This window comes from Elephantulus edwardii, unplaced genomic scaffold (assembly GCF_000299155.1).
Source record: "Elephantulus edwardii isolate Elephantulus edwardi_28Jun2011 unplaced genomic scaffold, EleEdw1.0 scaffold00238, whole genome shotgun sequence".
Lineage (NCBI taxonomy): Eukaryota > Metazoa > Chordata > Mammalia > Macroscelidea > Macroscelididae > Elephantulus > Elephantulus edwardii.
Window position 1 is genome coordinate 1,679,791 of NW_006399988.1, and position 11,733 is coordinate 1,691,523.

Sequence of the window (11,733 nt, forward strand, 5' to 3'; positions counted from 1 at the left end):
AATTTATAGAATACTTGACCACCACAACAAGATAAAGGTAAATAATCCAATTGAAAAATGGGCACAGGATATGAACAGACACTTCACCAAAGAAGACATTTAGATGGCCAACAAGCACATGAAGAAATGTTCAAAATCCCTAGCTCTAAGAGAGATGCAAATCAAACAACTATAAGGTATCATTTCACCACAGTGAGAATAGCAAAATTTAACAGAAGAGCAAGCAACAAATGCTGGCGAGGTTGTGGAGAAACTGGAACCCTTATTCACAGTTGGTAGGAGTGTAAAATGGTGCAACCACTGTGGAAGGCGGGATGGCGCTTTCTCAAAAAGTTGCAAATAGAGATACCATTTCACCCAGCAATTTCACTACTGGGAATATATCCCAAAGAGACCATAACTGACATCCAAGAAGATATATGCACACCCAAGTTTATTGTGGCTCTGTTCACAATAGCAAGGAGTTGGAAACAACCCAGGTGCCCATCAACAAAAGAATGGCTAGGGAAGCTGTGGTATATTCACAGAATGGAATACTATGCTGCACTGAAAAACAAGGAACTCATGCAATATTATTCAAAATGGGTGAAGCTGGAGGACATTATGCTGAATGAAATATCTCAGTCGCAAAAGGACAAATATTGCATGGTGCCACTATTGTGAAATAGTACTGATATCAGGGTGGGTGTAAGACTCAGAAAAACTGGATAAACTGTTTATTCTGCACTGAAACAGATGAGGGAGTGAAAAATTTAAAAGCGATGTATGATAGGGTATTATGGTTATCAGAAGAGTCCACAATTAAGGTTGCATAGTAGAATTTACTTGGGGTGGCAGGAGGGTTGTGGAGGGATTGTGTCCCAGGGAGGGAAGGTTTCTTTTACTTTTGAAAGAGAGGAGCGAACTGGGGGTGGGGGCGGGACTGGGCGGGGAGAGAAGTGCAGCAATGAATTAATGGAAATCCAAAATCTCTTTAAATGCTCATTAAAATTATTACAAAAATTCTGATATTTTTGTTGTTGTTCCATCTATTTTTCTGTGCTTCGTTCATTTTGTTTATGGCTTATTTTAAAAAAAAACAATCAACCAAAAATTAAAACCCACACACAAAACTCCTAACCCCAAAACTCCTTTTCCCTCACTGTGGCTGAATTGTTTCCTAAGTCTATGATTTCTTACTTATTTTTTCATTAGAAAATTTATTCATGTCCTTGAAGTTATCTTGTATGTTAGTATTTTATCCATAAGTCTAAGATAATTAGTTTAACTTGAAAGCTCTGGGGGTCGGGGGATGCCAACCAAAAGTTCTATACACAGAAAAATTATCCTTCAAAATTACAACAGAAATTACAAAATTTCCAAATAAGCAGAAATAAAGAGGATCTGTGAAAACTACACCCGCCCTATATGGAAGACTGAAGGGAGTTCTTTGAATCAGAACCAGCAACAAAAACCAACAGTATAAAATTAGTACTCAACAATAACATCATTCAGAAAGTGACCCAGACCCTGGTGGAAAGAGGGTGCATTGCAATCCCAAAGGCACACAGTTCGATTCCACAAGATGCTCTGCTGAAGAAGGAGGGGCAATCTCCTCCTGTGCCAGCTGGATCTGATTTGACAGCACTCAACAAGTAATAATAAAAAAAAATAAGCGACCCAGACCTAATAATACACAAATTAAAATAAACCCATGTAAGATAAATACACAAAGTAAAAGAAAATAGATTAAAAATAGAGACTAAGAGGTATTAGTCTTCAAATGAGAACAAAACAATAAGAGATAATACATAATGTAGCTAGTGAACTTCTAAATGGAAAAGAAGTCATGTGCTTGCTTCTGCAGCACATGTACTAAAAAAAAAAAAAGAAAAAGTCCAGGAGCTTTCAAGTTAAACTAATTCCTCATTTATTGTGCCTTTCAGTGTTCTTTGTCTTTAATTTTGGACAATTTTTAGTATGATATATATAGGTGTTTTTCTTTTAAAGTCTATCTATTTGAGGTTAACTTAGCATCTTGAATGTATAGTTCCTACTTTTTCATAATATGTGGGAATATTTCTCCCAGCAAATCTCCAACATCTTCCTCTACGCTCTTTCCCCCATTTAATGTTCTGGAGTTCAAATTGCACATATTATTTCTCTTGATTATGTCCTAAATAATTTTTTCCTTCTTTTGGCTGATTGTTTTTCTAACAAATTACTATTTAGGGAATTACTTTCTTCCCATAAGTGAAACTGTGGGACATGTGTATGACTGGGCTGTGTGGATATTGTTGTCTCTTGCTAGGTAGACAAAGAAAAAGAGAAACAAAATGAGCAAATTAACCAACCATACAAATTCATCCCAAAACAAAACCACGTCAACAACCTAGATTGAAAAGTAAAAAAACCTGAAAACAAAAACAAAACAAAAAAAAAACCTAAAAGAAGAATGAAGGGAAAGAATCAGATTAGAAAGAGAAAAAAGGAAAAAATTTAAAAGATAAGCAAGAGAAAGTGAAAAATGCAAAAGAGAAGGTATGGTAGAAGTAAAAATTGGACAACAAAGAATGATGGTAAAGAAGCTAGGGGGGAAAGGAGGGACCTGGTGGAAGTGGTGAGGCAAGCATTTGAGAAGCAGACTGGCCACCTGATTGGTGCCTATAATTACTGGGCCAGGTGGAAACAAGTGTGTGGTTGGGGACAGTTTCTCTTGGTCTAGCAGAAGGCTGAGGCAGGAATGGGCAGTCATGACAGAGTTTCTGTTCATCTGTGAGATCGCTGAGAATGCTAGAGAAGGCCTAAGATATAGTGCTGAAGATTAGTAAAAACAGCTGGAACTGTAGAAGATTCAAGCTAGATTCAGAAGAGATTACAGAATGAAGGGTACCACTGTCAGATGGATGTTGGCTGAAAGCAGGGAATACAAGAAAGACAGCTATCTCTGTTTTATTGACTACGCAAAGGTGTTTGACTGTGTGGATCATAACAAATTATGGCTAACACTGAAAAGAACAGGAATCCCAGAATATTTGCCTGTGCTCATGTGAAACCTATACTTACATCAAGAAGAAATTGTCTGAACAAAACAAGGAAATACTGTATGGCTTAAAATCAGAAAACTTGTGTGTCAGGGTTGTACCCTTTTTCCATATCTATTTGATCTGTATGCTGGGAAAATCATTCGAGAAACTTGTCTACATGAAGGAGAATGGGGCATCAAGATTGGAGGAAAATTTATTAACAATCTGAATTACACAGATGGTACAACACTGCTTACTGAAGAGGACTTAAAGCACTTGCTGTAAAAAAAACAATATATGTAAATTATGTAAAATATAATGTACATGAATGAAACTCAACGTGAATGATTATATGTAAACAATAATAATTTTATAAAAACCTCAAACAAACAAAATCCTAATTACCAGATCAACAGGCAATATCATAATGTTGTTACGTGTTGTTGAGTTGACTATAATTAATAGTCGCATGATAGAGAGAAGATTCAAGTTGTCATTGATTTCATTTTACTTAGATCCACAATCAACATGCATGGGAACAGAAATTATTCTGTCATGGATGTCCCAGAGTGCTAAGAGTGCAAGGATATTAGTTTAAAGACTAAGGTGCACCTGCTCCAAATCATAATCTTTTCTCTCCCATATTTTGTTGGTTTCCATGCAAGCATTCATACACCTTGCTTCATATATGTAACTTGTGTTTTATACAATCTTTAATTTAAATGTGTTTAGTTAATATACATACATTGTGTTTCATATATCCACACACATTTTATTTTATATAATTAAGAACTATTGATTTACGTCTATTATCATGCCAATTTTAAAGTTTGCATTGAATCTTTCTTGTTCTTTCACATCCCCATCACCCAATAAGTAACATCTGTTAACATAGTAATTTCTTCCTTTTCCCCTTTTGTACATTTATGCACATCTTACTCAGTTATCTATTTTTACAATAAGGGTCTTATACATTACTTGTCCTTTTTTCTTCTTGAAGTAATTTAATATTGTATTAAAATCTTCAACACTGAACTAAAACCATGTACATTTGTCAGTTTGAGATAAAATTTAATTATCCTTCTTCAAAAGTCATCCACTGATGAATGCTACCAATAATCTCATTTGTTGTCGTTATATGCCGTCAAGTCCCTTGTGACTCATAGCGACCCTATGTACAACAGCCCTAAACCCTGCTCTATCCTGTGCCAATCGCACTGCCTTTGATACACCCATCCCGATTACCCTAGTCACTGAATCAATCCACCTCATAGAGGGTCTTCCCCTCCTACGCCATCCCTCCACCCTCCCAAGCATAATGTCCCTCTCTGAGGACCTCTCCCTCCTTATAACATGTCCAAAGTATGTCAGACGAAGCCCCAGAATCCTTGCCTCCAAGGAGCAGCCTGGTTTAACCCTCTCCAAAGCAAATGTGGGTTCTTTTGGCAGTCCATGGAATATTCAATACTCTTCTCCAGCACCACAGCTCAAAGGCATCAATTCTCCTTCTATCCTCCCTAGTCATTGTCCAACTCTCTGATGCATAACAAGTGACTGCAAAGACCATAGCCTGTATCAGACGCACCTTAGTCTCCAGAGTGACACCATTGCTCTTTAGTAACCTGGAGAGTTCCCTAACAGCAGACTTAGGTTTCAAATAATATTGGTTAATAAAAAAGAACATTAAGACGATCCCACAATTTATCAATACTGCTATAATGAACTTCAAAATGATCCACAATGTGATCAATTAGAACAATATACATTAAAATGTTAATCTCTTCTATAATGATACTGGTACTGTTTTATATAATTTGATTCTACATAAATATACATTATGGTATCATACAAATATTCCACAGAGGCATTTAAAAAATTAAAATAGCTTAAAGAAATGTAGGTAAATTTTCTTTAATCAAATTGTAAGCAAACATTTATTTTCGTGTTTCAGTAAAAGAGTTTTATTACTTTGTAATCTCTTTTTTGTATTTTTTAATAGAAAAAATTTTTGCAATAGAATTTTATTAACACTCTTCTCAAACAAGGTTTCCATGAATGAAATCTTGACAGCAGGAGACTTAATTCTGGGTTGTTTTTTTTAAAAAAAATATTTTCTTAAAACATATTCTTTAAAACACTGTGAAGATTAAACATAAAAAAAGCAGTCAAGAAACAAAACCCAAAACACAATCTTTGCAGACTTGATGACTGCATCAACACTTTCGGTTCAACGCCTATCTGCTTGCCCCAAACATCATCAGTATTTTATCCCAACCCAGCCAGTCGTCTTGGTAATTACTATAGAAAAATAGACACAGGATATGAACAGACACTTCACCAAAGAAGACACTCAGATGGCCAACAAGCACATGAAATGTTCAAAATACCTGAGAGATGCAAATCAAAACAACTATGACGTATCATCTCACGTCAGTCAGAATAGCAAAATTTAACAGAACAGCAAGCAACAAACGTTGGTCAGGTTGTGGAGAAACTGGAACCCTTATTCACTGCTGGTGGAAGTGTAAAATGATGCAATCACTGTGGAAAATGGTGTGGCGATTTCTCAAAAAGTTTCAAATAGAGATACCATTTGACCCAGCAATTCCAATACTGGGAATATACCTAAAGAGACCATAACTGACATTTAAGCAGATATATGCACACCCATGTTTATCGCGGCTTTGTTCACAATAGTAAGGAGTTGGAAATGACCTAAGTGTCCATCAACAAACGAATGGATAGAGAAGTTGTGGTATATTCACACAATGGAATACTACGCTGCATTGAAAAAAAAAACAACTCATGCAATATTATTCAAAATGGGTGACCCTGGAGTACATTATGCTGAGTGAAATATCTCAGTCACAAAAGGACAAGTACTCCATGGTGCCACTGTTGTAGAATGGGACTGACATCAGGGTTGGGGTAAGTCTGAGAAAAACTGGATAAATAGTGTATACTGCATTGAAACAGATGAGGGAGGGAACAGTTTAAAAAGTGATATATGATAGGGTATTATGGCTATCACAAGAGTCCAGAATTAAGGTTGCATAGTGGAGTGGGTGGTCAGGGGAGGTGCGGCAGGGGTTGTGCACCAATGAAAGAATTTTTCTTTTACTTTTCAAAGAGGGAAGTGAACTGGGAGTGGGGAGGGCTGGGCAGGGAGAAAAGTGCAACAATGAATGAATGGAAATCCAAAATATCTGTGAATGCTCATTAAAATTAATAAAATAAAAAAAAGAAATGCAATTATTTGAAATGGAACCAGAAACATCCCTCATGACTAACCTAGTTTTCTTACCAATGCACTAATGAAACATTCTTTTAATACAAATATTTAATACAAGATACATTTTTTCCTGTGCATAATAAATTGGTTTTTTTTTTAAATTGCACTTAAATTTTGAAGCAACTGTTAGATGGAAAGGTTTTCTTTATCCAACAGAACTGATGACAAAGAAAATCCACAAATACGGAAATTAGGAAACAATTTCTTGGCAATCATGAGGTCATTTTTTTTGTCCTTTTGCATTCAACAATACTCAGTGATACAACGATTTTATAGATGCTTGAAGGAGGGGTTTGTTCCAGTCTTTTTACCTTTAAAACTGCTGACAGTGAAAAAAGACATCCAAGATATTTAGGCAGTATTAGAAATCCCCTTAGATTTTTTTTTTTAATGTACTGACCCCAAAGCCAGCAGAACCAGTATTGGGGCAGAGTGAGGAGAAATACCTTGGGGGGTGGGGGTGGGGACCAGGGTTGGGAGTGTCAGAGAAAACATTTCTCAATTCCTGCCTCTCAGGGGTGGTGGCTGGAAAGTATTGGTTGTGTTTTCTATCACTGGTGCAGAAAGAACTTCCCTAGAAACGGCCTTTTGCCTCTGACAAGGCCACACCACCAGAGAGGTCTTCCTCCTGGGCTGGGTGGAAACTGAGGTGGGAAGGAAATGCCTGCTGAGGGACTGCTTGTCTTGCAAGGCACCGCAAGGGCCGGAGGACGGCGGGTATCAGAAAATTGTGGTTTCATACTTGGTATTAATTCCCCTTCTGGCTTCTTGACCTGGTTCCATGATCCATGACAGATTGGCCAAAGTCTTTTGCTTAGATGGGTCGATCTGCACCAACTTGAGGATGCTGACGTGGGGCTTGGGGATGGGCTTGGAGGGCTTGTTTTCAAAGCTTTCCAGATGTGTGGAGGAATGACCCCCTTTTCTTGCTTGTAGTGCCAGCTGGTAAGCAACTTCAAACGCCTGTCCCAGGCTTAGGATGATTTCCTAGGCTAAGTTCACATCGAAGGCAAAAAACACAGGACAGTAGTGGTGATTGGATTGCAAATCTTTTGTGATATAAGGGAAGGTTGAGTGGTCTTCTGGGTCCTCGGCCGCGCAGGAGATACTATGAATTTCATGCCCAGCAATTATATTCTTATTTGTTGCATCAGTAAATTTGACTCCTTTATAAGAGACCGAAAGAATAATTGTTGTTGTTGTTGTTATGTGCCATCCAGTCGCTTGCGACTCATAGCGACCCTATGTACAACAGCTCTAAACTCTGCTCTGTCCTGTGCCAATCTCATTGTCTCTGATACACTCATCCCGACTGCCACAGTCACTGAATCAATCCATCTCCCAGAGGGCCTTCCCCTCCTGTGCCTGCTGCCCTCCACCCTCCCAAGCATAATGTCCCTCTCCAAGGACCGGTCTCTCCTTACAACTTGACCAAAGTATGTCAGATGAAGCCTCAGAATCCTTGCCTCCGAGGAGCAGCCCGGCTTAACACTCTCCAGGATAAATCTGGGGTTTTTTTAGCAGTCCATGGTACTCTCAGCACTCTTCTCCAACACCAAAGCTCAGAAGCATCAATTCTCCTTCTATCCTCCCTGGTCATTGTCCAGCTCTCTGGCTCATAGCAAGTGATTGCAAAGACCATGTCCTGTACCAGACGCACCTTAGTCTCCACAGACACATCATTGCTCTTGAGTAATTTAGAGAGGTCCCTAACAGCAGACTTTCCCATCGCAATACGTCTTTTAATTTGCTGGCTGCTGGTGCCAAGAGTGCTGATTGTGGAGCCAAGCAGATTAAAGCTGTGAACAATCTCAATCTCTTCACCATCCATCCTGATGCTGCCAATTGGTCCAGTGGTGAGAATCTTTGTCTTCTTGACATTGAGCCTCAATCCATATTGAAGGCTGCAGTCCTTGACCCTCAGCAGCAAGTGCTTCAGGTCCTCCTCAGTTTCAGCAAGCAGGGTTGTGTCATCTGCATATCGCAGATTGTTGATAGATCTTCCACCAATCCTGATGCCACATTTCTCCTCACAGAGCCTTGCCTCCCGGATGATCTGTTCTGCACACAGGTTGAAAAGGTATGGAGATAGGACACATCCCTGGCATATGCCCTTCCCAATTTTGAACCATGTAGTGTTTCCTTGCTCTGTTCTGACGACTGCCTCTTGGTTCAAGTTTTGCATTAGCATGATCAAGTATTCTGGGATTCCCATTCTTCTCAGAGTCAGCCACAGTTTGGTACGGTCCACACAGTCAAACACCTTTGCATAATCAATGAAGCACAGATAGACATTCCTCTGGTACTCCCTGCTTTCAGCCAATAGCCATCTAACATTAGCTACAATAATCCCTGGTACCATGACCCCTTCTAAACCCAGCCTGGACTTCTGGCATAATAGTAGAATAATAGTAGAGACCGTCTTCATTTGTTCTGTAGACTTCTGACAGCCTGCAATTTTGCACAAGCATCCTGGGTGGATTCTGTCCCCCTGTCAATACTGTACTGGAGTTGAGGCTATGGCTTCATTGGAGGTCACAATGTAATAGAAGGTTTTCCCCAGTCTCCTGTCTGCGCCATCTGCCTCTCCAGTTTTGATCCGGAATATCATCAAAGTAGTTCCCATATCTTCTCCTCCTTGCATCGCCCTGCATGATAATATGAGGAACGTCTAGGGTTTAAGTGTTTCAGCTAAGCGATGGAGACAACTGAGGAGGAGTGTAATTACCATGGGGTTCCCTGAGGGTGATGAATCGAGCAGGTTTCAGTGGAGGGTCGTCCTGTAGCCTGTCTCCCAGAGAGGCCAAAATACGTTTCCTGTGGCCAAACTGATTTTTAAAGCCCGAGCCGCTTGGCAGCTCACTAGCCGGGATCCCCGAGGGCTCGGGCTGGCAACGTGGACACCAGGCTGCACGTGGGCGCTCCCCTGGGGACATGGACATCAGGCTGCACGTGGGTGTTCCCCTAGCCTTGCCTCCAGGCATCTTTCTGGGCGCCCCCAGGAATTAGAGCCTTAATTGTCCTTATGAGACTGAGTTGTTCGCTCAGTATAAAGCTCTCTAGACTCTCCCATGTTACATAGTATTTTACAGAATTGTTGCTCCTTAATGTTGCATATTATTCCATTGCATGAGAGTTCCAATACCTCTTCACATCCTCTCAAATATTTATTTTAAAAAACTGTGCTACTGCTACTGGAGTGAGACAGTATCTCACTGATTTTTAAAATTTTCTCGTGTGTCTGTTGGTCATCTGAATGTCTTCCTCTGTGAAAAGTCTTTCCATATCTTTAGTCCATTTTGTTATTGGGTTATCCATCTTATGGAGACCCTGCAGCATTCTGCAAACTTTCAATATGAGACCCTTGTCTGGAATGTCATTGCCAAATGTTTTTTTCCCCAGCCTGAAGGCTTTCTTTTCATCTTATTGGGGAAAAGGTTTTGATGCACACGGGGACTTCATAAAGGGTCTTGTAAAGCCCCCCATTTGTTGATTTCATCGTCTTCTGATTGTGCACAAACCAGATTCTTTTTCAATTACTTCTTATGAATCTTAAAGTTGGACAATGAATAAGGATGAAGGAAGAAATGATGCCTTTGAATTGTTGTGTTATCGAACAGTACTGATGATAGGAGCATCCCTGACGTTAGGAGACTACAAAAGATAGACTGAGCCACTGGCACAAACTCAAGTCAGTATGGTCGATATCACATCCGAGGTATTCAGCAATCAAGAATGCCAGACACCTCCAGAAATGCTGTATTTGGAAATACCACTGAAAGTAAGACAATTGAACCCCAAGAAAAAACTCCAAGAGGAAAAAGGAGACCAGATAGAGAGAAGAGGGAACATATATTACAAAAAGGAAGGACATTAGAAGAAGGCCTATCCAAAGTCCTGGGGAGGTCTCTCTTTGGAAGAAGTGCCTTCCAACTGGAAGGATGACAACTTGCTGATTTATCTGAAGAGGACAAAAAGGGTCAGAGTGAGAAGAAGTTCAGTCTGGTTTGTCAGTGACTTCTGTCATCCCTGTTGCCTCCGTCATGTACACACCGAAGATCCAGGCAACAGTGAGTGTGCAAGGTCTCAGAAAACCCTAAAAACGAGTTCTTCCTAAAACTCGAAACCTGGAGTTCTTTAATGAAAAACAAGAAGAAAAATAACTCTTTCTATGCACGTATGCCCAGTTAAGATAGTCTGCTCTTAAAACAAGACTGCCTGCACAAGTAGCTTTTTTTTCTTATAGCCCAGAACATGCAGGGGTGAGTCTCTTGTAGGCCAATGCTTAGCAAGATCATAAGATGTAATCTGAAGATATAAAAGATCAAATTTGAGTTTCTGAGAGCCTTCAGATGACACTGAGTCCTGTCAGGAAACACATCTCTAGTATAATCAGGGGTTCCTTTAGTCTTGCTCTGAGTTAAAGTAGCACCAAAAGTAGGCTTAATTTAAGCCCATAAAATTGTGTATGAGTAACTTTATCTAAGTCACTTTCCTCCATCTCCTCTAGTATACCAGTAATTAACACTTCTGAAATGACTTTTTTTTTTTAGTAACTCACAAGTTTATTCTTTCTAGGTTTGCTCCCTTTCCTATAGGTAAGATGAAAATTGAGTTTTGTTCCAGACCTGAACCTTGTTCCAGAGATAAGGATGCCAGCTTAGGAAGCAAAATTCAACCAGCCACTTCAACTGGACTCAATATTGCAAGTAGAAAAATAGTCCCTCCTCAATTTATTTGTTTTACAACATTTACAAATGGTTGTTAGACAACGTTTCATGTAACTTAAAATAAATAAAGTCTAGTAAATTTAGAAGGATGCATCAGCATAGTTGCTTGTAACTGTTTTGGTTTTTAGCTCTAAGAGGTGAGAGAATAGAGACAGAACTTGAGCCTTTAAACATAGTAGACAAGTTTAACAGCTAACAAAAGTAATGGTATCTTAACTGTCACATAGAGAAGTGATAGTAAGTATTTAATGCTGTTTCTATGTATTAGAATGTTACTGAAGTTGTTAGATAGAAAAAAGAGTGTGAGGGTGTGAGGGAGAAAAATAAACAAAGGAATTGGTCCCAAGAAATGAATAGGGCTTTACTGTGCAGTCTGAGAGAGACACCAAGTGACCCGGCCACATGGTGTGTGGACAGGATCGAAATGACGCACCGGCAGTTTGGGGGGTTTCCTTTTTATAAGGGTCCTGGGGAGGACTAAGGTGATACTTCTCAGAATTTGGCGTGTCAATTACTTGTTTTTGGTGAAATATTCTTCTAGGCCGTGTAACCCTGGTATGTCCACTTGCTGCACAGAGGTAACTCGTGTTTGCTGTGAAGCTGAATACTATTACCCATGGTGGACAGTGTTTGGTGAAGCTCCCCAATTAAAATAAGCTTGGAAACAGGAGTGACATCCACTTCCACAGTAGCTTGCCTTTGGAAA

At 39.5% G+C, this 11,733-nt stretch overlaps 1 protein-coding gene and 1 pseudogene across 1 annotated transcript in view; both read right to left on the reverse strand.

The window, feature by feature from the left end:
• The window catches only part of LOC102848488 (chromosome unknown open reading frame, human C9orf3), a 704,390-nt gene that overhangs the window by 542,356 nt on the left and 150,301 nt on the right, over positions 1-11,733 (reverse strand). The window lies entirely within an intron of this gene.
• On the reverse strand, positions 7,018-9,116 carry LOC102871163 (annotated as a pseudogene).